The sequence below is a fragment of the Vidua macroura genome, chromosome 18 (genome assembly GCF_024509145.1).
Source record: "Vidua macroura isolate BioBank_ID:100142 chromosome 18, ASM2450914v1, whole genome shotgun sequence".
Taxonomy (NCBI): Eukaryota; Metazoa; Chordata; class Aves; order Passeriformes; family Viduidae; genus Vidua; species Vidua macroura.
Window position 1 is genome coordinate 2,031,214 of NC_071588.1, and position 25,081 is coordinate 2,056,294.

General features: G+C 50.6%; 1 protein-coding gene and 1 long non-coding RNA gene across 14 annotated transcripts in view; one reads left to right on the forward strand and one right to left on the reverse strand.

Annotated features, from left to right (window-relative positions):
* The first annotated feature begins 6,131 nt into the window (after positions 1-6,131).
* NCOR2 (nuclear receptor corepressor 2) overlaps positions 6,132-25,081 on the forward strand; it is a 230,542-nt gene continuing 211,592 nt past the window's right edge. For all 13 annotated transcript variants that reach the window (XM_053993433.1, XM_053993441.1, XM_053993442.1 and 10 more), the window contains exon 1: positions 6,132-6,330. The gene's annotated coding sequence lies outside the window, so the exon portion shown is untranslated. The remainder of the gene's footprint in view (positions 6,331-25,081) is intronic.
* On the reverse strand, positions 11,666-13,021 carry LOC128816125 (uncharacterized). The gene is made up of 2 exons (XR_008439796.1): positions 12,785-13,021; positions 11,666-12,026 (listed from the first exon to the last, which is right to left on the reverse strand). It is a non-coding gene; the product is annotated as an uncharacterized LOC128816125 (long non-coding RNA).

Below are 25,081 nucleotides of genomic sequence, written 5' to 3' on the forward strand. Positions count from 1 at the left end.
ATTCAGGGCCACGAGGGTCATCCCTGTGGGCTTCACCCAGAAAAAAAAGTCCTTGCCTGAAAGGTATTTGGATTAGAGACTGACTTGCATGCATCAGTTCGGTTTTGCTGAGTTTGGAGGTGGTTTTTTTTTGCCAAATTTCAGCCAGCTGCTCTCTAGCCTCTCCATCCACATCCTGTCTGGCAAAATTTCTACCTCATTTTTTTCTGGCTCCTCCTTGGGCTGCACATCCTATGTCTTTTGTTTGATGCTTCTTTACCCCAATGCAGAGCTCTCACTGGAGTTTCAGTGACTACAAAGGAGGGAAATATTTTTTTCCCAGTTCCAGAAAATACCAGATGTCTTAAAATGAAAAACCTCGAGAAGCAAAATTTCCCAATTACTACATATTGCAGCATATCCAAAGTAGGGAAGCAGTTTCTCAAGGGTGGCATTGGAGGCGTGACAAGGGGATCTGACTTCAGCTCAGCTCTTTTGGCAAAGAAAACCCTGCTACCTCTGCAGGGCCAGAGGCTGGAAGCACAGGGAATCTTCCTTTGGGATCCTGCACCAGTGAGTTTCCCCCCCCCCCCCCCATGGGAGTTATCACTCCAGAGCCACCTCAGTTCCCCTGAAACCACCACGGGAAAAGGGGAAAAGGTGCAGGGGATGCTGTGGGGTTGGAACACTGGTGCAGGAGTACCTGAGCCCCTCAGGAAGGGACTGTCCCCATGTGGATGGGTGTCAGGGCATTGCCACCAAGCCAGGCAGGCTGGTGAGTGTCCTCCTCTCTCCATCCCCAGCTGAGCTCAGCTGAGAAAGAGACAGAGCTGTCATCACCAGTACACTTCAGATCTCTTCCATGGAGGAGGAAAAATGCCAACACGACCAAAAATATGCATAAGATCAACTCACCAGTTAGAAGTGGCCTGGCTAGAAGTGGCCTGGCTACCACTTTCAGTCTCAGGGGTTCAGCTTTGCTGTGGGAAGCCCTCATCATTTTCTTCTGTTTTACTCATAGCCAAAAATATGATGAAACCAGAATTGAATGTTTTTTTTATGTCTCATTACAGTAAGCATCATAAATTATTCACTCATGAGTGAATTCAGCCACATTTCTTACTCAAAAGGAGCTTCCTTTCCTCTTCAGAGCCTTGGAACTCAGAGCCTCTTGGGCTGGTGGTGGATTTCAGGGCTTTCCCACCCGCTGCTGCCTGAACACATGGGGACATCATTGCTGGCTCCCCTTTGACATCCCCCCAGCCCCTGACCCGAGTGCTTCCATGGCGGGAGCAAACTTCGCTTGGGGGTATGGGCAGAGACGGGGCAGGAGAAGGTTTTGGGACAGGTCTTGGCGGGCAGTGGGGATCCCCATCACATCACCCCCAAACCCCGAGCCCTAGTGGCAGATCCTTCTAGAAATGCACGTCCTCGGACAATGTCAGTCTAATCAGCGCCCTCTTCGTTAGCAGGGTCCTATAATTAGAAGCAGCAGCCAGCCATCTGCTTTTATCTCGCCACATCACACGGTGCCTCTCCGCTGTCCCCTATTACCGGCCGTCATTTGAGATCAGCGTTTCCCTCCACCCCCAACCGCGTCTGATCTCACTTTCATTATTGCTAATGACCCTGGCAGCGCTCTGTGCTGTGGAGGAGAGCCGAGCGGGCAGCGCTGCCAGCGCTGCCCAAACCAGCTCCTCGCCCCTGTCTGCCTGCCCGTTATTCCCTCCCGCGGCGCATTTTTGGGGTTTCACACTCTTGCCGGTGGACCTTCCCCAAATACCCTCTGCCTCATGCCAGGAATGGGCCCGTGGGCTGAGAATAGCAAAGCGTTGGGGAAAATATTGCTGCCTTCAAATATTCTGAGGGGTTTCAGCTTGTAAAGTGCTCTCCTAGGTTTGCCGTTGCACCCTGCTCCCGGTGAGGATGGCATCTGGCAGGACATCAAAAAGACCACCTTGTCCACAGCCAGCAGCTGAGGGCTGCAGGGCAGTCAGACCTTGGAGGAAAGAAAGGATAAAACCTCTTTTTATGTGTCTTTAAATTCGGTGCCTAGACAAAAGCATAAGACATATAAATGGATTAACAGCCATGGTTTATTAGCGCTCCTTAATTCACTTCACAGGGCTGAGGGAAAAGTTATTAGCAGATGTATGGCCAGTAATAAGCTAATTATAACCCTGTCAGATCAGAGATTTGAAGAGGTGGGTAGTTTTGTGTGTGAGATAACTATAATTGTCTGTTAAAGATTATGAATTAATATTGATTTAATAAAGCTGTGGCCATTTATTTCCGTGGTAAAAACTAGTTAGTTATTCTGTGAGCTGCCCCATCACCGTGGGAGGCAGCAACCATCTGCTGGAGGTGTGTACTGGGGAGGCCAAAATGCACGTGGGGCTGGTCACTGAGCCTGTGTCCTGCCTGTCACTGTCCCCATCGCTGCCTTTGACAGGGACAGCTTTGTCCCCTGGCTCAAAATCGACGCCTGGTGCCTGGGGTCGCCACGCACCTGTGGGAGGGGAGAATGCATTTGCTGCTTTTAGCCGGATTTAAAACCAATCTGCACTTATGTGCGTTTAAAAGCTGATCCTCTCAGGAGGGACATGACCCTTTTGGGGTCCTGTCTGTCCCCTGACGTGTTGAAATCTCAGGCAGCCCCTGGAGAACTTGCGAGGAGCTGATGGGAGTGTGCTGGTGTGTGACGGTGGCAGGGGAGGCAGAAGGAGCATGACCCACTGCTGGCCCTGGCACAGCGTGTCCAAACACAACCCAAACCCACCGTGGGAGGGAGTGGGACAGCCGCTCAGGACCACTCAGCCCAGCCATTTGGGAGAGAGAGCCGAGGAAATGGCCAGAGAAAGAGAGGCCAAGCCTCGTGGCCAGGGTCAGGACTGGCTGGGAAAGCAGAACTCGTTGCAGTGTGTCAGGGTGCTGATGGGGTCCCTCTCTCACGGTGGGGCTGATGCACAGGGTGGGATCACCTTTGCACCTTGGGGATGAAGGCAGCCTGGTGATGCTTGAATCGTTTCCCAATTTACAGCCACCATCCAGGATCACTTCAATTTCGCCTCTCTGCACGTAGCTGAGTGCCACTGACTTTGGGATATTTCACATTACATAATTTGTTTCTGTAAATCATTGGCTGCTTGAGGGTGAACACAGAACAAGGCAGGAGTGAGGAGTGGGTGCGAGACCCCATGACACCAGCTGCATCCTCTGGCTTTGCGTTTCCCCCTTCTCCAGGAAAAAAAAATGCAGAGATCTTTACTTTGGTTGATTTTTTTTTTTTTTCCTGAGACAGATCCACTTCCCTAAGGTGAACTCCATCCCTTCACATCGCCCGAGTCCCACCGAATTCCTCTCATGCCTGGAGCAAGTAAAGGCAGGTCACCAGGGCGGTGGGAAGGCGCTTTGGAGGCAGCTGTGTTGCATCATGCAGGGCAGGGTTGCAAACCTCCTGCTGCCTCCACCCTTTGCCAGACCTACCCCCCAACCCCTCCCTGAGACCCCCCCAAGACCCCTGGTCCCTGTGCCGGGATTCGTGGTTGTGGAGGGTAAACCCCTGCCAAAGTTTTCACTCACGTTGGTCCTAGTGGGCTGATGCTCCGAGAAAGTCAATTACAGGCTGACTGAGGCTAAAGGCTGCGGCTTGCTTTAGATGTAATCACTTTCCCCTGAAGCTTTCTATGGGAGGGTGGTTTCAAAGGGAGGGTGGCTCCTGTTTTGCATCTCACTTCTTTTCCTGGAGGAGTTCAGGTCAACTTACTAAGCAAGAAAACACCCCAATTTTCTTGCATTTGCACCGGCCATGGGGCAGGTTTAATGTAGACCATCTCAGATATCTGAGGCAGGACTCCAATTTTCCACTGAGAGCTGAAATCCCCATCTTTGCTGCTGGACGAGCTCGCGTTACCATTTTATCTGATGGAATAGCTATCAACGGCGGCTTCCAAGTGAAACGCTAAGGAAAATCTGTGTAAGCTATCTGCAGCCTCGCAGCACAGATACAGCGTGATTGCAGCGACAGCCAGGCTCTGTCTCCCGGCTTTAATGGGAGTGTACGTGTCCAGCTGCAGCACAGCACCCACGGCAGCATCCCTCTGCTCCGGGATGCTCAAGGCAGGCTCACCCCGGGCTTTGCTCACCTGCAGCCTCAGCTCCCAGAGCCTTGAGATGCTGCCACGATCTTATCTGTGATTTCTCCAGTGCAAGAAGCTTCCAGCTTCCACGATCGCAGGGGAAAAAGCTTGAAAACAAAAAGCCTCAAGGCTCCAAAAGGCAGAAGTGCACAAGGAAACAATCCCCGCTGTTCTAAGAGCAATGCCACTGCAAAAAACCCATATTCCCACTGCAACACCAGCCTGGTGATTCCCTTTGGCACCATGGCCTTCTGGACTGCAAGAACAGGCAAAAAAAAAATCCATCTGTGCTCTGGCAGGGTATTCGGTGTTGCTGGAAAGTGCGTTCAGCCCTAAGGGGTTTATTTAAATACATTTGATTCTAATGTTGTTCTAAGGTCACTGGGATATAAAAGCCTGGCTGCTGTAAAATTGAAGTCCTGAGTCGTCTTGCTGTGGTACAGGACTTACCTTCCATTCATTAACTGAAACGTCACAGATATAAAAAAAAAAAAAAAAGCTCAGAAAATGCTAAATGGCTGGGGCAGAGAAGCCCCGCAATGCAACGGGGATAAATTCGGTCCTTTATCTACCAAGACAAACATATTTTCAAGAGAAAGATCTGATCTGCTCCTTTGCTTTCACAAGACGCTCAGCCCGTGGATAAACCAAAGACTCGAACCGCACCAAAGGTGCTGCCCTGAGCCAGCAGACACACAAGTGCCACAGGCACAGGAGGGCAACTTTTCCTGCTTTTTCTGACGCGCCAGGCTCATTTCAGGCAATTTGCCTGGCGCTCCTGGTGTTTATGCTCACACCGTGGCGTGCGCCCGTGCTTACAGATCGAGTGGGGTGACTTAAGGAGACTCAGTGCTGGCCTGGGAAAGTCCCTGTGCCCTGCAGCAGCGCAGCCGTATTGGGGCAAGGAATGCCGTGCGCTGCCCGCTCTCCTGCCCTCCCGCTCCCGGGGAAACGCGGAGATGCGGGGAAAGAGCAGGGAACTGCAGGAGGCAGAGCGGCAGGGCACCCCTGCATGCCCGCATCTGCCTGCTGGAGCGGGGTGGGAGACGTGGAGGTTTTTACAGCTGCCGGAGCAGTGGAGGTTTGCTTTTCCAGCTGTTGGGGTCATGCATCACTCGTGGCAGGGAGAGGGGGTGGACTCGCCTGGGGAGGGACACCCAGCAGCGCAGGGAACAGTGGTGGCTGAGGAGATATGACCTTCCTCGTCCCCCCCCGGGAGGATGGAGGGGAAGAAAAAAGTGTGAAAAAAACCAAGATATTAGTTAAAATCTGTCAGTGACCTGGGTTGCCTCAGTGCTGATTCCTGTGGGCATTTGCTTATTAAATTGTTCAGGTTTTCCTTCAAAGATCCCACCCCGAGAAGGTTTTTGATGCAATCGGAATCACAGTACAGACACTAACCCAGGGCTGGGAATGTGCATCACGGGGTCTTCTCCTGAAGCCCCCCCCACCTTCCTTTTGCGGGAAAACTGAAGTTTCATAACTACGTTGCCGTGGAATGCTCCGGACAATCTTCCGGGGCTGAACATTTGTCAGGGCTCAGAAAGCCAAGCGGCGCCTCCGAAACACCACCGGCACGAGGGGACTGCCGGCCACAAGTCAGAACCCCTGATTTGCACCAAAGACACCACCGGTGACACGCAGCGGCACTAACGCAGCCCGCCGCACCGGCAAAGCCGGGAGCGCCGGCAGCACCGAGGTACCTGGCGGCGCTGATAAACCGCCGGCAGGCGTGCGGGCGGTGGCAGGGACCGCGTGGAGCGGGCGCACGGGCCGTGGGGCGACCCGCGGCCCCGCCGGGTCCCGCCGGGGCGCTCGGCGGCGCGGGCGCGCGCGGCCCCTTTAACGCGCGCGGGCGGCGCAGCCCCCGCTCCGCCCCGCCCCGCCCCGCCCGGCCCGGCCGCCTGTGGGGCGGCCTTAGGGACCGAGCGAGGCACCGAGCGAGCGACCGCCGCCGCCTCCCGCCGCGCCGGGGCGGGCAGCGCAGGGCTGGGCAGGGCGCTGCGGCGAGGGGCGGCCCGGCCCCACGGACGGACGGACGGACGGGCGGGCGGACGGAGGAGCGGGCGGCGCGGCTCGCAGCCCCATGGCTCTGGATTTATAAACACGGCGCAGATGGCGGGGCCGCGTCCCCGCGCCCAGCGCTGCCCCGCCGGCCGCTGAAGCGGGAGCGGCGGCGGCGATGGGGGGCGGCAGCTGCCGGCGGGATTAGGTAAGTCGGGAGGGGGCAGCCCCGGGGGAGCCTCCGGTGCCGGGGTGCGGGCGGGCCGGGCTGGGCTGGGGGGGCCGCTCCGCTCCCCGCAGGTGGGGGAAAGGCGGCCGCGTTACGTAAAAATGAAAATGTGCCACGGGAGCTGCTCGCCGGGGAGAAACTTTCTCTTATTATTATTATTTTTTTTTTTTTTTTTCCTGTTGGGTTTGCTGTTTTTGGCCTCAAGGGAACGCGCCGCCCGGGAGCGGCGGGGTTCGGGAGCGCGGGGGAGCCCCGCGCTTGGCAAACTGGCGGGGACACCCCTCTGCGGGGTGGGGGCACCCCGAGGGCCTTTTTTAACCCACTCCTTCCTCTTTTTTTCCCTCCCTTTCGTTCAATCCCGCCGTATTTTCCGGGTCTTGCCCCCCCGCACGTTGGGAGCCGGTGCGTTGGCGCTGGCCCACAGCCGGAGCAATGAATGAGCATCCGAGGGGGCACCGAGGGCGGCCCTGCTCCCCCGGCCGTGCCAGGGGCTGCGGGGGCACGGCCGGCTCCCGGCCGTGACGCGAGCTGCAGGGCTGGCTCCTGGGGCGGTGTGGTGTAAATATTTACGGGAGGTAACCGAGCCGGTGTCTGCAGGCAACAAGTGCACGTTTCTCTGAACCCCAGCTGAGGTCTCCGGAGTGATGGCTTTTTCTTTCTTTTTTTTTTTTTTTTTCCTGTTGATTCTTATAATTTCCTGTTCCCTCTTCTCCCTCGGCCCTTCCTCCTGCTCCCTTGCCCGGACAATGCACAAAGAGCAGGCTGCAGTGGGTGCAGGCAGCTGCCTGCCATGTGGGCTGCTGCCAACACCACTGAAGCAGCAAAACCTGCAGGACTCGGGCTGGGGCTGCCTGGGGCGCGGGGCCGTGTTGACCCAACAAACCCATCCCTGCTTCCAGCGCTTTGAACCCTCTGGAAGCCCAGCACGCCTGCAGGCGCTGCTGCCTGCGCCGGAGGCTGCGTCTGCTCCCTGAACTTTGCGTTTTGGGTCAGCTCGAGAATGTGCGGGAGAGGACAGTGCTGCTGGAGGTGATCTGTGCAGTGGATGTCTCCGAACCCGCTGGTTCACAGGCATTTATGGTTTGAACTCCTGCGGCGACCTCTCCCCTCAGTATTCCCGTGAAGCACTCTGGATGCCTGAAAACGTCAGGGTTTTGCTGAATCTGGTATTTTTTAATCAGTCTGGTGGGTGTGATATCCTTCCACTGGTATTCCTTGGTCATGTGGGGTGAGAGTTTTTCCATTTAGTATAGGGGTTTTATCAGCAAGGTTAAGTTTAAGTTTGCCGTGTGCTTTACAGATAAAGATTTGGTACCACTACTGATTCATAAAGGGAGCCAGTGTGAGTTGGGACAACTGGGTGAGCATTTCCCTCTCTTCTGGAAGTGGTGACAAAACTCTTCAAGGGCTCTAGTGAAGCCGTGTATTCCTGGATGGTTTTAATCAAATCGTACTTAATTCTCTGAGTTTCAGTGCTGATGTTGGGTGACTTTGGGATTTAGCTCAAAACTCCTGTGAGCCTGGGTCTGCCAGCTCTGTGCAGGACCTGTGTTGGGGTTCAGTCCCACGATGCCACGGGAGGGAAGTTTTGTGTGTGACAAATATTTTATAACTTCAGTTGAGCAAGTTTCCCTGTGAGAGAGACTCTTGCAAAACGTGTTTAGTTTATTGAAAGCAAATGCACTCAAACCTCGGTTTGTTGTTGCCAAAAGGGAAAAAGTAGAAGCTATTTTTGGTGTGAGAGAGGAGATGGGGCACGCACATGTCTGGGGCAGGAAAACACTGGTACTTTGTTCTTCGGGCTTCATGTGGGTGGTGGTTTCTGTTACTTAGCTGTGTGTTTCTGCCAAGTTGCAAAACATACCTGGTTCTGAAACCCCTGCGGAGGTCAGGGCTGGCTCTGCGGAGCTGGTCCTGGGCTCGTACGGGAACGCCTCCCACACCACATCTCCAGCACTGGAGAAGCGGGTGGGTGCCTCTGCCTTCACACCTTGGAGCTCCAGGGGGGTGACTGGCGTTTTTTTGCGACAGGATCTGCACTGAAACCATAAACTTGTTTCGTGCAAGCCACCAGCCAGCTGCTGCTTGGCAATACTTTTCACTTGCTAATGGCTGTGGTTGGATTTGAACCAAGCTGCCTCCAGTGGAGGTTGTACTAATCCCTGGAGCCATCCTGCGCTAAATCCAAAGAGGGTTTGGTTCAGGCCGTGTTCACGTCTTGTAATTAGGAGATCCAGTCTGGTAAAGGCAGTTTTGTTATGATTGGCAGCGATGGTGTGCATGCAGCTGTGCTGATAGCTGCACGTGTTGAGAGCTCCCCGTCTCATCCCCACGGCAGCTCTGGACTGCGCTAGCTGGAATTGGGTCATAGGAGATATCTTCATCTTTTGTGACATGGCTGTGAATTATTTGTTCCCCCTTGATGGCTCCCAGTGTTCCTCCCACTGCTGGTCCTGGTTTTTAGTGGCCTCTGCTGCAACACAGTCCTTTTTGCAATCTCGTTTTCCTGGGAGAAACCTGTTTGAAACCAACTATAATTTGTGTGCCTGAGATACCATCATCTTCGTGTCCCTGTGGGGGGAGGAAAGTTACGATCTTGTCAGTTTCTGGATGAGTGGGTACAAAAGGAGGATTAAATCGGTAACTTTTCACAAGTGGGTTTTGGGTGGCTGATTTGAGCAGCTGTGAAGGGCAATATGTTGGAGGAGGGCCTTTGGGGTGCAGTACTCCCCATCCTTAATGCAGTGTCTCATTCTGACCAGATCACTTCACAAGTCAGAAAACTGAGGCTGGTGGGGTTATGTGAAGTTCAATGTGTCAGAGCAAGTCTGCTGGAGAGCTGGTGAAGAGTCTCTTTCTCCATGAGTGCTTTGCTTGTTACTCCCGGTGGCAAAGTGCTGGTTCCCCCTGGGTTTTGTGCCTGTGAGCTGTTGAGCTGTGGTCCCCAAATGCAGACCATGGGCTTAGCTGCAGGGGTGCACAAGCATGGGAATCCAGGCCAGTGTGTTCTTTGGAGCACTGTTATTTTTTGCAGCTGCATTTTTAGGAGCCGTGGCTCGCTTTAGTCTTCGCTGAGAGTTTTCAGCAGAGAGCAGGGTCAGCTCTAATGGAGCTGGAAATGAGGAATAGCAGCACCCGGTCGCCTCTCTGATTACTGACTGAGGCTTTTGCAGCTGCTTAAGGATTTGGGCATTGTGAGGTCATGGATTCTCATCTAGGCTGCTGTGGCACAGGCTCCTGCTTTGAAGGGCCCTTGCTGTGTATCGACATAGGAAGCAGCAGAGAATTGCTATTTATGGCTGGGCTTGTGCTGGCACACAGGTGTTGAGGTCTCTGATTTGCCCTGTAATGTCAAGGGATAGATCTTTGCATTGCAGTAGAAAATGGAAATGTGTCTCATTTAACGAGCATGACTAGAGCAGAGATGCTTTCCCAAAAAGAAGATTGGAGAGGGAGCTGGAGCTCCAGAACAGAGGGCATGAAAATGCCTGTAAAAGCTTGATCAGAGTGAGGGATGGATCTGGCAGGAAGGGAAGGAGGACAGAAGAGCAGAAGGAAATGAGTGATTCATCAGTTTTGGGAAGTGATCCGTGACCTGAGCACGAGGCAGCAGCGGGACCGTACTGAGAATTGAGAAATCTGGGCTGCGCCCCCAATCCTGCTGCCCACCCTACTTGTCACTTCCCTTCTTGAGGCCCTCAGATCTCTGTTCCTGCCAACCTGCCTTTGGCAGCTGCAGTCTCTCTGGGGTGTGAACTGTTCCTGCTGAAGGTGAGCGGGGTGCCCCGGGAGGGGATGTTTCTGGTGAGCGGGCAGTGCCCACACAGTGGCAGCTCCCGTGCCACTTCTCTGTGTGAAGCTGAGAAATGCGACCTGGCTGGGGGTGGGCAGGCGAGGAGGCACTGATTGCTGCAGACCCCGCTGCCAACAGCGAGTGCTTGGCTGCTGATCCCAGGCTGGCTTGGAGAGACCCAGAGAGGAGCCCTGCCCGCAGGGGAGAGGTGCCTGGCACTGGAAGAAAAGCAGTAAAGGTGGAGGTGGGTGTCCATGAGTGTGATTGTTACAGTGCCAGAGCTGGAGGGGATCTGGGGCACGGGGAGGGGGCAGGGAGAGCACGGCAGTGGTTGAGTGCCTGCTGGGTGCACAGAGGATGCTGATAATGGTTAGTGCTCTCTTTATAGCTGCAGAGCACTGAGCAAACATTAATGAATGTAAAGGATAGCATCTCTGTCTAGTTACAGAGAAGGGAAGTTACTCCAAATTAACTTTATGATCCGTGAAACTGAAGGTTATTTAAAAAAATAATAATGTAAATGAAAATGCTGAAGTTTTTCAGAGTCGCTGAGTATGGTGCTTGTTGTTTAATGCCTTACATTTTTTCATCCCAGTCTGTGTTTTTGGCTTGGGAACAAATTATAAGCAATATCAGCTTACACTTGGATTTGAACCCGCTTTGCTCTTAGTCAGCTGAAATATTTCCCCTTATCGCTGCTTCCATAATGTTTATTTTAGCCCGGATAGCATCATGGCTTTTCTGCTCGCTGTAGGGAAGAAGCCAGTCTTTGAAATAGCCCAGCACCTTGGAAAGAAATGATCTCAAAGCCAGTTTGGTCTCTGAATGAGGTACAGCTTAATTTTCCACCAAGAGGTTTATGCAAGGCCGTATCCCAGAACGTTTTGCGGCATTAAAAACCCAGGAGGTGGCAGATGGATGAATTGCTGACAGATTTAAAATCGTACGACAAACATAAAGCATTCAGACGTGAGGCCAAGGCAGGAGGAAGGTTGCAGGGAGAAATGGAGGCAGAAAGGTCGAGTAAGTTATTGTGGGCAGAAGAAGAAGTGCAAGCCAAGGCAGGCTCCAGTGGGTTCAGCTGTGAGGGGAAGGGAAGGCCTTCAAGAGGAGGGATGTGTCAAGGTGTGTGTTCCCATCATAGCACAGGGAACCCTTCGTGTCCTGGGCTGATGGTGAAAGGAGGAGGAGGAGGAAGGAGGCCAAGCTGAGCACTGGCAGCAGTGATGAGGCCGGGAGCGGGGTTGCCCTGGGAGGAGACAATGTGGTGGGGTCCAAATAGTTTCCTCTTGTGGGAAGTGATCTGAGGGAGAGTGCCAGCACGCGGGGAGGCCGGGGATGGTGTGGGTATTGTCTCTGGAGGCTGCAGGCCTGGCTGTGGCTCTCTGGGTGGGTGGTGCGTGTGTCAGGGAGGGAGCAGAGCAGGCAGGATTTCCTCTCTGCAGCGCTGGCTCCTGGCTTCATAACTAACCAGGCAGTCTAGGTTTATCCTTTCATTGTGGAAGAGAATTATTTACATAATACCACTCCACGTAATCTTTATTTAGCATTGTTTCCCTGGCGTAACGCTGGACAGAGTGGCGGTGCCCAGAAATGCAGTTTTGGCCAAACGTGTGGGAAGTTAACTCTTCCAGTTGGGTGTGCTTCTCTCTGCCTGCTCAGGGAACTGGCTGTAAACTGAATAAATACTTCAGTGGCGTGACCATCTATCATGTAGTTTTTGGGACTTCTGCGTCCTCTAAACTCTATTTTCTGCAAGCTCTGGCTGGTGCTCTGTGCTGGTACCTGAATGTTGCCTACCAGCTTCTTAAGCAACACAGTTTGGGTTTGTCCTGTGCATGTTAGGGCAGGAGAGTCGTTTGCAGTGTGCTCTTCCTTGTCTCTGTGTTGAAGAAGGCAGAAGGAAAGAAATGTGTCAGCCCGTGGGTGGAGGATGACGGGATTTGGGAAGGTTCCTGGTGCAGATCATCCCATCGTCTGTGATCAGTCCCTGAGGACTTGCTGCCTCCCAGGTGGGCAGGTTTCATCCTCCTCAGGGAGTGTTTAATTGCAAGGTCTGGAGGCTTAGGTGGTTGTGTAAAGAACTGGGGCCTGATTATTGCAACACAGCATGGTGAAGGACAGAGCCCTGCGCTTGGGTGTCAGTGGGATGCGGTGGGAGAATTGAATTGCTGAGTAGAATGGCAAGCAAAGTCGAGCTTTCTGAAAATCTGCCTGTGCCTCCAGCTGTGCAGCACTGGCTGGAGAGGGTGGAGGGTGTCTTTTCCTCTACACTGCGGGATGTGTGGGCTTCTAACAAGCTGTGGCAAACAATGGAAAATTTGCTTTCTTCTGAAAATATTTTAAAACCTTAAATTACTCCAGCAGCTAAATTTTTATAAGACCAGATCTCGGCTTCGTGGTACTTGATCACATCATAAATAACTCAATCTTTGGCCTCTGCAAACTTCTCAAACCCATACCTGCAGTGCTGCAGAAACCCTGGTGAGCACGTGGTTTGTCAGTGGCAGCACCTGGCTCTTGCAGCAGAAGCGTTCTGTGTAAGTGTTTACTGCCGAGGCCGCGTGATCTCCTTGCTCTGATGTTGCAAGGAGCTGGTTTTGGGAGGCTGTGAGTCCCCAGTGATTTACACTGGGTTACCTGGTGGTGCACACAGAGCCTGGGCTGGATGCTGGCTCGTGGAAGCCTCTCTGTCAGCCTTGCCAAGGGCGATGCGGATCCTGTGTCAGTTTATGCTGGTGATGTGGACATTACTCGCTCAAGCCTGAAACATGCTGGAACAAAGGTAGCTTGTGAACACCCTCTTTGAACCAGTTACACCTGGCAGGGTGAGTTTGCATTGGATCAGTGCTGAGACTGTGGCATTCCTGATCCCAAGCTTTGTCTACTGCCTCCTCAAGCCCATGCTGTTGCCTCATGTGATTTGTGACATCATGTGGTCTGTAAATCTTGGGTGTCTGTCAGAGCAGTGGTGTTTGGTACCACAGCTGTGTGCTCCAGAAGTTTCTTCAGTGGTTTGGTAGGGGTGTTTTTATGGCATCTGAACCTTAAATAACTACGTCCACGCTTTGGTGTCAGAGTTCCTTTTGTTTAGTGAAGGGGATGACTCTTTCCTATTGGAAAAACTTCCTTGATCAACTCCTTGCTTTTCTGTGGGTACTGCATCATATAATTTCATTAATAAACTTTCCAAGCTCCATCTTGAAAGCAGTTACAGCCTTTTTTTTTTTTTTTTCTTCCCTTTGCTGCAGAGTTTCAAGCTCATGCCAGAGTGTCAGCTTCATTTCTAGGTCACTGGTCTGCCCTTTCATTTCCCCCTCACGCTCAAGTTGGCCGGCTTGTTTTGATTTGGTAATATGTGAGGTGGTGTCCACAGACAAAACCAGGCAGGCCAGTGAAATTCATGTTTCCCTGCAGCCTTGTTCCTGTTGTGTGTGTGAATAATAATTTCCAAATGCTAGACCAGAGGTGATCAAAAACTGTCAAAGAAATAAAATGCAGCAAAGTCTGCATTACAGGAATCTGTGTGTTCAGTGTTTTGGGAAAACTCTCTGAACTGGCAGTGGAAAAAGCCTTCAGAATTCTTATTGAAGGCTTTCTAGTCTTAAATGTCCCTTATGCAGGCAGTGCTGCTGAGGCAGCCTGAGCATATCCAGGCTCTGCAGGAGGTTGCTGCTGTCTGGGGTGACCTGGAGGCAGTAGGGCTCCCTTTGTGCGCTTGCTCTGCGGAGTTTTTTGGGATCCAGAGCTCCAGTTGAGATATTTTTGCATGCTGTGGGCACAGGCACCTGGCTGGGCAGCCAGCTCAGCTGCAGCCTTGTGGCTGGAGCTGCTGAGCGTGACTGGCAAAGGGCGGAGGGGCAAAATGCTTCTCTGCAGCCCGAGTGGATGCTTGAGTGGAAATGAAGAGCTGAAAATCTCTGAGGAGCGGCACACGGTGTCTGTTGCTTGCTCTGAGTGAGTACTCTGAGTGCTTGTTTTTTTTACTGAGCTGCAAGGCAGTGGGTATTCAGAGGTTTTTATGCAACTTCGGTGTTGGGACGTGAAGCAGTTGTCATGTCATCAGTTGAGATGTGTTGAGCATCCTTATTTTTGGAACAAATGATCCTGCTGGCAGCATGTATAGGAGGTGTCAGCCAGCCCTTTTTTTCTTCTTCCTCTCTTTTTTTTTTTTTTTTTTTTTGCTTCATTTGTAGGTTTTAGTTTTGCCTTTATTTTGATATCTTGACAGGGTTGCTACTTAAAAAATTGTTGGGGTGGGTGGTTTTTTTTTTTTTTTTTTATGTCTACGTGTCTTGAGATGCACATAAAGAACTGCTGTGGTTTTGGACCCGAACCCAGCCAGCTGCCAGCAGCGTTCCTGAGGGCTGTGTGGTGTTGGAGTGAGAAACACTGCAGGGTTTTGGGTTTTCTCCAGCATTATGAAACAGAAGTAAAGAGAGAAGTCAGCATGTACCTTAAGGGTTGTGTTTTTATTTTAACTCTGTCACTGTGGAGAGCTGAGGTTTGCATCTTCTCCACTGAGACTGGTGCTCATGAAACCTAATGCACTTTTATGAATGTCCTTAAACTCTGCCAACAGCAGAGAAGGCTGAGAAAATGGGGAATTTGCTTTGCCCTGAGGTGAAGGAGTCATGCTGCAGAGGCAGACTCAAGCACCCTGGTTACTCCTGTTTCCCCTGCCAAAGGTGGAGTGAGTTTTGGCCTGGTTCAATGAGACAAGAGCATTAAGCTCCATCTGTGTCTTATTTTTTTCTGCGTTTTGCTCGGTTGTGCTTTTTAAACGTCTGTGGATTTCTTCTCAGCAGGAGGTTTCAGTCCCCACACAATGTATTATTGTGTTTGCCTCGCTCTAGTTCCTTGTTTCATGCGGAAACACCTTGAACCTTTGGCTGAGTTGGAAGATGGGTGCAGAGTCAGGCCCGTGGCTGCTGCAGGAACAACAACGTGTCCGTGCACGACTCCTCAGCCTGGACTTAGCCGGGTGCTGCTCCAGGCACTGAGTGTGTTTGGCTAACACAGGCACTCCCCTGCCTGCTGATCAGCCAGCCTGCACATACTGATTTTTCTTTTAGAGACTGATCCTTATTGTAAGAAGCCAGAAATAAGTGAGTGTTCACACTTGCCTTTACGAACTTCTTGAGTATTTTGCCAATTAATTCTTAGGTAACTGAGGCTAAAATATCTATTGTAAAGGACACAGCCAGGAATGCTGCTATCCTTCACTCATTCCAGTTTATGCAAAGCTTGAAAAAGGTGCCTGTGCTGTCTTGGCCATTTGCAATCTGCTTTACAAAGCCTCTTAGCCAGCAGAAAAAAATGCGTAAATAAATACAGCAGCTTCACCTTGCAGCCTTGCCAAGTCAATTTGGTGTGTGTTGAAGGGGCTGAGCAATTAGTTACAGAAGCAAATGGTCTTCTCCATGTTCTGTGCTCCTGTCACATGGCCACTCCCAGTTTTTTGGTAAGTGTAACAGAGAAATCTGCATGAGCAACTATTTAAGGCATGTGCAGAGAAGGGGGGGGAAGCTGTTGTAACAGCTGAATATTAACCTACTGAGAATTGTGGGGCTGGTTGTAACTTCTGGTGGGGTTGGGGCTGTAGAACAGGGGTGATTCCTGCTCCCCTTTTTCACAGCATTTAGCTCACTTCGTTCAAGCTGTTTGTGAAATCAGGGGACTTTGGCTGAAGTGCTGGTTGAAGGAGTTTGCCACCTCCCTGCCTCACAGCATGTTTCTATCACAGTGCTTCTCTCTCCTCTTATTTTTGACCTGAGTAGCTGAATTAATGTCTTCACCAAGCAGTCATGGTTTTGTTTAAGTCAGTTCAAAGTATGGGTGCTGCAAGGACGGATGCGGAGCCAGGGCCTGAAATCAGGGAAGAGTGGCTGTACTTTACACAGCCTGGTTGTGTTTCAAGCCTTTCTTTTGCAGGAATAAATTCCACAGGACTGAAATTCCCTTCTAAGGGGAGATCTTCCCCCCAAACTTGTGCACAGACCTGTTTGCAGGCATGCCATGTGTCTCTCAGGTGTGGGACACCATTCAATTTTGCAGCAGGTGATGCAGACCCTCAGCTAGGGTTCTGTTGGTGTTCCTGCAGCAGCAGCAGTTTCAGCTTGGAGTCCAGCTCGGTGAGCTGGAAATGGAGCTTGGTTGGGAGTGGTGATTGAGAAGGGGCTTGGGTTTTTCACATAGTTGCTGCTTTGTTCCTGGAGTGGTGCTCGTGCCCCCCGGGAGACTCCAGTGCTCTGTGCTTTGTGCCGTGGCCCTGCATTCCCAGGGGGGATCGATGAAGAGCAAAATTGGGCAGAACCATCCTCAGTGCTGTGTGGCAGCTTCTGCAGGTGTCAGTCCTGGCTCAGCGAGGCACCTGATGAACAGAGAGTGAGAGGAGGGTCCTTTTCTCAAGGGAGTTTAAAACTGCTCTGCCACAGGAGCCTTGCTGAATTACAGATTGCTTTTTCTCTCCCACTCTTTTCTAAATCTGCTGCTGTTCCTGAAGTTGCAGTAGATTTTACTCGTGTGTGCTAGTGCATGCGTGAGTGTTTGCTGCAGAGTTGTAAGCAACTGACATGATGTTGATCATAATGTAACTAATGACACTTTAAAATGTTTGTTTGTTTGTAATATACTGTGGTCTGTTTCCAGGCTCTGAAGTTGACAGACAAGTTTCAGCTGTATTTGGCGTAGTGTTTGGAGAGATGGACAGCTTTCTGTCACTTCTTTGACAGATAGGCATTGAATTTTTAAGAGAAAACAGAGCAGCTTTTTGATTTTTTTCCCCCCAGTCAAAACCAGCCAAGCAAAAGCCAGGTGGAGGGTAGATCTCACACGCCTTCTGTTTATTTTTATGTGCAAATGCATCTTCTTGATGTGTCATTAACCTGGTTGAGCTCGGGTGCTATTTTTAACAGCCTTACGGACAAGGAGCAGTTCCAGTAAAGGGTTTGTGAGCAGCCCAGCCCAGGGGCTGGCACGGAGCCCAGGGTGGCAAGTTCCTTCCTCCCTGCCTGGCCAGGGGGCCTGGAGGGGCTGGATGAGCTCCCCTGTCCGCAGTCCCACACAAGGAAATCTGTGTAAAGCATTGCTCTTCAGTTCCTGTGGCCATGGTAACCGACTTGGATACATCAAACTTGACTAATTAACCTAATGGAGAGTCGTTTCCAGGCTGAGTGTCTCCCCTCGGAGAGCTGAACTTGTGTTGTCTGATCCACCAGCAACCTCCACAGCCAGCACAGACTTTTTCAGAGTGGTTTCCTTCAGAGGTTTCTTTCACAGGTTAATTGGAACTGGGGAGGCTGGCTCAAATCGGTCTGATGTCTTGTGTGCATTTCTTGCTCTGCATTCCCCCCTCTGGGTAATCCCTCAGATTCCCATGGAAGGAAGGTCCCAAACTCAGATGGAAAAAAAAAAACATGTTCTGATTTTTTCCTTGGACTGGGTGAGGTGAAAGTGGATACTTTCCTGCATCTCTCCTGTTTCTGTACTGCAGGATCTCTGCCACCCTGACTTTCTGTTTAAAAATCAGTGAAATCCTCAGGCTTGAAACAAAACAGCACATCCTGGAGATGTCTGTGCACATCTTCAGGTTCCCTCATCTTAATGTACTGGTTAAAGGCATTGCTGCTTTGCACTGTTTCTCCTGGGTTTAATTATTATTTCAGTGATTGGAGCTGCAGACTGCAGCAGGGACTTAAGAGTTCAGCCTCAATTAAAAACCACCCTGTGCCAGGCAGATAGCAGCAGGCAGCTCTGCTATTCTCAAGTGTCTCCAGCAGTCCATCGAAACACCATGTGATTGGCTCAGTTGAGAAATCTGAGTAGGCAGAAAGCAGTTTCTGGGATAAACCTTGTGAGTGCTTCTCAAAATAGCCTGAAAGCAAGGTTTTGCTTTCCACAGCCACTCTTGGTCCTTGAGGCCGGTCAGAATTTTTTGTGGATTACTAAATACTGTGAAGGTCTGATCTTCAAAAACCATGAGATCCTTTTTCTTTTTTTGCTCCTTTTTGATGCTGCCTCTGGTATGTTTAAACTTAGAGGATTTGCATTTTCATGTCTTTTTTAGCCTTAATTGTAAGTACTGGGACCTTCCTTACTTGCAGCTCCAGCTTTTTATATTTTTCAGCAAAGCTGGTGACCTCATGTTTGACCCTTGGAAACCTCTTGGGCAGCCCAGCAAACAAATGTGGTGTGAGAAGAGCACATGATAGTAGCCTGAGCTATTACACTGGTCAGTCATTGACCAGGACTCTTGGTTTTTTTTTTTTTTTTTTCCCTTTGAAGATTTGCTTAATCATTGGCATTGCAGCCCCTGCTGTTCAGGGCACCTGGAGGGGTTTGCTGGCTGCTCCCCATGATGTCTGAGGTGGCAGGGGGGCTTTAGAGAGTCCAGCACTGTAATCAGGTTTTACTGGGGAAGAGATTGTCACTGATATCCCTGGGATTTGGCATCTATATAAATACATGAGCCAAGCTCTGTTTAAGTGTGTAGGTTCATGTCAGTTCATTTGTCTGGGAATGGGGCCGGGAGCATCTTACCACCATGGTCCTTCGGTGTGATTTCTATTCCCAGTATAACCCACAATCTGCTGAGGGTAAATCCCTGGAAATGCTGGTGCAGCTGGAAGTGACTGCTTCAGACGTGGCCGATTTTAGGACCAGTTGAGAGATGGGGATAAAAACTGCGTGGCTAAAATTTTTTCAGAATGACTGAAAGCTTGTGAAGCAGCTCTGAGATCTCGGAGTTGGGAGTTGTTTTTCCACCCTTATTTGCTGTAGTACCTCTGGGTGACACAGAGCGTTCAGCAGATGCCGCTAAACTGAATTCTACAGCTGAATTCACACTGGAGAAATGAGAATTGCTTCTTTTTGTTGGGGAAAAAATAAATCTGCTTTTATCACATCCTTGTTATCCTTACAGCTTGTGGCTTGGAAAATTAGAGAAAATTGATAGTGAGGTCTGAGTGGCATGTGGAGAGAGGTAAGATCCTGGCTTTCTGTGGGCCTCATTTCATGAACTTTCTTGTCCTTCATGCGTTTGCTGATGTGTCAGTGGAACTGAATTTCGTTGGCAAAAATGTGGTTTGAGTGGATATCTTAGATTAACTCTCAATTGCCTGCCTAAGGGTGACTTTAAGCAAGGCTTCCAGCAGCATCCCTGCTCTTGCTGTGTCTTTGGCTGTTGCTCCCCTCTCCCAGACTGTCTGCACGAGGGGCTTCTCTGCAGAGAGCAGCCTGTGTTCTGTGCCCACGTACTGTGCAGAAGCCATGAAAAATGTTGTTCAGATGACAGTGATTTGGGGGTAGCTCTAGAAAATAATTTTCTGCTGGTGGATAGTACCAAACTATTTCCTTTCACCCCCTCCCTCCCTTCCCCAAAACAAAAGAAGAGATGAAAGGATTCATTAGGAATTATTCACTCAGCCCTGCCGCCTGTCTGAGATCTGGCTGTCTGCGTTCATCCCCCAGCTCAGGGAAGGTCAGAGGGCATCTCCCTGGGGAGGATTTGCTGTTGACTGAATTGCACTCTGTCATTATCCTGCTGGATAACGAATGCAGTGGCCTCATTGGCACTGGCTTCAGAAAAAGCACGGTCATCTGCATGTGGCCTTGAGGCGGGAGGCGAAAACCTAAGGAGAGCGGGGTGGAAAACCTCATCTTGTGGGAAAAATATAGGACAGACCCAGGCAGTTTGGCCCTGTGGTTTACTTGCTGTGTGATGCTGCTCTGGGCCTCTGTGTTGTCTTCTTGGAGGTGGGGGAACACAGCAAGTGGGTTTAAAGGGCAAAATTCCGTCTGGTGAGGTGAAACTAGTTAAAGCTGCTCCTGTTTTCTTCAGTAGAAAACGTGGCATTCTTGTGACACAGTTTGAGATATTTTAATGAGATTTAAACAATTTTTTTCCCCTCTTTGTTTTGTTTTCAAATAGGTTTCCTGAAAGAAAAACATACAAATCCCCCTGAGCTAATTGGTGTGTGATTTGAATTCAGCTGCTACCTTGGAAGAGCTTTTCCAGCAGCTGATCTGAAAACAGCCTTTCCCACAATATTGTGGGTTGTCAGTCAATGCTGAAGGATCTTGAAGTTGCTGGTGGGAAGGAGAGAGATGTGTTTTATTTGATATGCTGCATCTTTTAGTTTGAGTGTCATAAAAATACTGAGAGATGTGCGAAAGACCCTAATGGAGAGGAGCCATCAGAGGGATAAAAGTCATGGTAGCTGGAAATGTGTAAGAAACAGTTGTGGGTGCTGGCTGAGGAAGTAGATAGACCTGAAGAAAATTTGCATTTTAAGCACCAATTTCAGATGTTACCCACTGCCTGGTGCCTTGATCTTCTGGCAGCCACCAGCTTAGAAGGGCTTAATGCTGTGCCCTTGCAGCGTGTGGTTGCACGTCGCTGAACCGTGCTGGGGGTGGCCAGATGCAGCCCTGTGAAGTAAAATATTAAAGCTTCAAACGTTGGCCTTCATTGCCTTCAGGCTAAGTCGGTTCCCTGGAAGACGCTGTGATAAAATTGCTGGCCCAGGTAATTTGTGTCCTGATGATGAGCAGCAGAGAGGAGGGCAAGAGTTTGTGTGCCTGCTTATTGCTGTCATCTGTCTTGCAATCAGATATTTATGAAATGGCCTTTTGTGTTGCAGTGCGGGGTGTGTGAGTGCATATTTCAGTGGTTAGTAAATATAGTCAGTTGCTAGATTGGATCAAATCATCCTCTTAACAAATATAGACAGTGATGTTTTGCATCTGGGTGTTTTGACAGTAAAGTACAGGAGGAGGTGGTCTTAGTGAGTTTAACATCTTGTACTCGAAGCAAGGCAATAATTGCTTAAAATCACTGTAATTCTGCTGCCAGCATTAAAGGATATAAAATTATCCTGTGTTGTAATAAATAAAAAAATACAGCTGCCTGGAAAAGTCTTGTTGCTCTAATCCAGGACAAAGTGTGTGTGACTGGTTGTGAATCAGTTTCATTTCTTCTGGGGTGTGACCCTCTGGATTCCTATGGCTGCAAGAAATCCTCCTTGGAAGCCAATCATCTCCAGGCTGGCACTCAGCTGAACGATGCATGACCAAGTAGTAGCTTGTAGCATTTATGAACTAGGGCAGAAGTAGATCCCTTATTCAGACAGAGCTGTATAAGCCTCCAGTGCTCTATACTAGGCCCCAAATTTGCCTACATTATAAATAAGTCTGTGGCTGTGTGCTTGTGTGTTTCTTTTTTTAAGCTGAAGGCAACCTCTTAAGCTCTTTTCTGCAGGTCTGTTCAAGCTGGGGCATGGGGAATTCCTAAGAGGATTATCATGGTTTACTTGATACAGAACTTGAACTTGAGCAATGGCTTATCTTATCAGTGATAAAAGACATGGAAATGAAGTTTACGTAACCAGAGAGGCCTTGAACTGTGGCTTTTTTTTTTTTTTTCTGGAAACTGGAAAGACAGATCTCCTGAGTTCTCTGCTCACAGCTGCAGTGTTTATCTGGTGTGCACTGCCTGCTTACCACTGGCATTTATTTCCAGTGCTGTGTTTGGAATTGTCCTCTGGAAAAAAGAAAAGAAACGGGGTTGAGGCAGAGGCTCAGCAAGAGGAGTCGTGGACATTTTCTGCTTTTGCAGGAAAGCTTGGTGTCCTTGCTGGAGGGACTGGTGCCATGTGGTTGGTTGCAAGCCCCTGTATTACACTGAGCTCAGCAGGTGATTTGAAGAACGGCAGAGAGCAGATCCGTTTCACCAGTGGGTTGTGAGCACGGGGCTGGAAAGGCTCCAAAGTTGTGAGTAAACTTTACTCTGACTACAGAAAATGCCTGGGAATAGATGAAGATGCCCTGTCTGTTCCCAGTGGAAAAAGTAAATGAGTGGGGAGGGCCAGGATGATGTCTTGGGTGGCAGCTAGAAAATGACTGCAGACAAACGTGTACTGCTGTGCTCTGGCTGTGCTGACTGACCACTCTGGCACAGGGTGGGTGCAGTGCCCAGCCCTCTGCAGGGGTGAGGCAGCTGCTGCAGCACCCCAGCTGCTGCTGGAGGAGGAGAGTGGCCTGAGCATCACGGCGTGATCCCAGTGGATGCGCCTGCGTGGCATGGGGTGGATGGGCTGAGCAGCTGCGTGCACAGCAGGGCTGCAGAGCAGGACAGCCTGGGCCACCTGCTCACCTGCCCCTGTGCACAGGGCAGCCTTTGCCACCTCCCCTCTGCAGGGGGAGAGACACAGTGCTCTGTGGGCAGGCATTAGCAAGAAGAGAGGAGCCTTTCCACCCTGCCAGATTACAGTGCGTTTGCCTGCCCTGGTGTCCTACACCTGCTGCTTTGTCTGTGCTGCGTGGGAGGAATTTTATTTTTTGAGCTCTTGCTGTCACAGATTGTGACAATGCCACAGAGGTCTGGGCCGCGCCGTGCTTCCCACAGAAGGACTCAGCAGACAGTCGAAGGCTGGCAAGCTGACAGCACTTATTAGAGGTAACCTTCAGGAAATGCCACACACAGCCCTCGCTGAGCTTTCTGGCTCCAGGCGCATACAGTATTTACACCACGCTTCTTGAGTTTCCCTGAAGGCTCTCAGCCTGCAGCTGCTTTCTGTGCTCTGCCACCTGCCCTGTGTCCTCATGCTCCAGCGCCTGGGGTGGGTTCTGGCTGCTGGGCTCCTCTGGCAGCAGCCCACCATGCTGGGGGGGCTGGTGACACCAGCTCTTCCTCTGTCCTTTGGCCTCCTAAGAGATGCTTGTTGTAATCCAGATCTGGAGCCTGGGGTAAAGCCAGCACCAAGTTTTCACACTGGTGTGTGCAGGGAATGAGCTGCTAAGAAGTGCAACACTTGCGCAGCAGCTCTTTGTTAAAATGCAAGGGAATTACATGGGATCAGCTCTTTTGACTGAGCAGGTGACTGACTTGAGTGGCTGTGTGTGGAGCTCAAACCCTATGCATTAAGGTTTGAAAAATTTTCTCAGGTTGTCTTGATAGTGTTTTTTCATCCTACATGGGGTGGGAGGAAGGAAATGTGATACTATCTGGTTCTAGTAAATGACAGTGCTGAACAGCACCTGAATACTTTGTGGTGCCGGAGCCTGGACTGGGTAGGTGTGGGGAGGCAGTGTTGTGCACCCCACTGGGACATTTGCCCCAAAACCAGTTCAAGTATTTCCTCTGCTTCCTGGCTGAGAGGTTGGGGGATGTATATCTGAAGGGTGGGCTTTTGGGATGTGCCCAAGCCTTGCTCTGCTGCCCCCAGAGTTGGTGGCTCATGTATCTTCTACACACCAAGAAGTGACTTTTTTCCAGCAGCAGGTGGCTGGAGTTTGATCCACCCACTCTCATCCTCCTGCGTGTAGTGTGCACAAGTTGCTTGATGCTCTGCTCCCTTCAGTGAAGGGTCAGCTGTGATCCTTCACAAGTGGATCTGCTGTATGAAAAGGAGAAGACTGCTGTCCCCTGGTTGGGGAGATGGGAACTCCCTGGTGCTTTGCCCTGGTGGAGTAGTGCTCTGGGATACGCCAAAGCCTGTTTTGGCACATGCACTTAGAGAGATATAAGTCTTTCCTCCCTGCTACCTTGTGAGAATTGTCAGAGGGGAACCCATGGAGTGGCATTAATATCCTACTTTTTTATTGTTAATTTCCCATAATACTCAGGCTTGAAGTGCCTGGTTGCTTGGCCTTGCTCAGTGGGGAAGAACAGGACAGACTGCCTCAAGCTGAGGTCCCTTGGCTGTGCTGGCTCTGAATCCTCTGCTCCTCTGGTGTGGATTTAATTTCCACGGTGCTGTAAATGCTTCCCCAGTGCCCAGCTATCAATTGAAAAGCAGTGGGGGGGGTCTGCGGGGGGGTGGTGATGGTGGGGAATGACTTGTGGTCTCCATGGCAACCTACAGACGATAAATGGATCAATGTGCTGTTCTGCACCATCTGAAACTCCAGCAGCACTGGCTAAATCTGGGGGCTGCCTTTGCCTGCCAGATCCCGCTGTGGGGTCATTAGTGTGAGGCAGCTCAGCATGAAAGCCTTCCCATCAGTGTGCCCCCAGCATCTTGCTGGGTTTGCCACAGAGTATGCGGGGTTTGGGCTGGAAACCCACATTTGACTCAGCCTTGGCACACTTGGGGATTTGGATGTTTACAGCTGCACCACTGCCTTGGGCTTAGGTGCTGTTATGGGCAGCTGGCCAGGCATCCAAGTCCCTGGGTTTGGAAAGGGTAAGGACAAATGGCTGGCTTCCCTTCCAGCACTTTTTAAAACCTCCAGCTCTTTCTGCACAAGCACAGTGAAATTTATGTTTTTTTTTTTTTCCTGAGTTAAAGGCTCAGAATCCTGGATTAGATTTGTGTTGGGGTGGTGGGTAAGTACAGCTGCCTTTTGTTGTCACTTCTGGTGGTATGGATAAACAGAAAATCTGTCTTCTGAGCTGCTGCTCCAGTGTTTCCAATGACCACATTTACCTACAAAAGAATATATTTGATCTTCCCCCAGTAGATTTCATAAAAATATACCTTGGTCTGAAGTTTCTAATCCACTGCTTTTTAAACAAGAGTCTTTCCAATGCTGAGGTCTTTTACATGCACTGGAGTCATACCTGGCTTAGGTTCAACCAGAGACTCCCCAGTTCTCAGCCAGGACCAGGGACTGGTGTGACTGGAACCAGTGGAAGGCAGTGGCTGTTTCAGCCCAAAGCTTTTTTGGCTTTGTGAAGGGATAATCCCAGGTGTCTCCAGTGCTTTGAGTGCTGCAAATCTAAGGGACCACTTTGTTTTGGTGTCAGAGGTTGGCTGTGGTGATGAGGATCTGTGCAGACGAGCTCAGGATCTGAGGTGCTGCCTGGCCTCGGCTGCTCTCACATCTTGGGGCATCAATGCTTCTCCCTTGCAGCAGGAGGAAAGCTGTTGCCTTCTATTTTGCAAAGGGGCCTGGAGAGATGAGTTGCCAGAGGCTGCACCTGAGGCTTGTGAT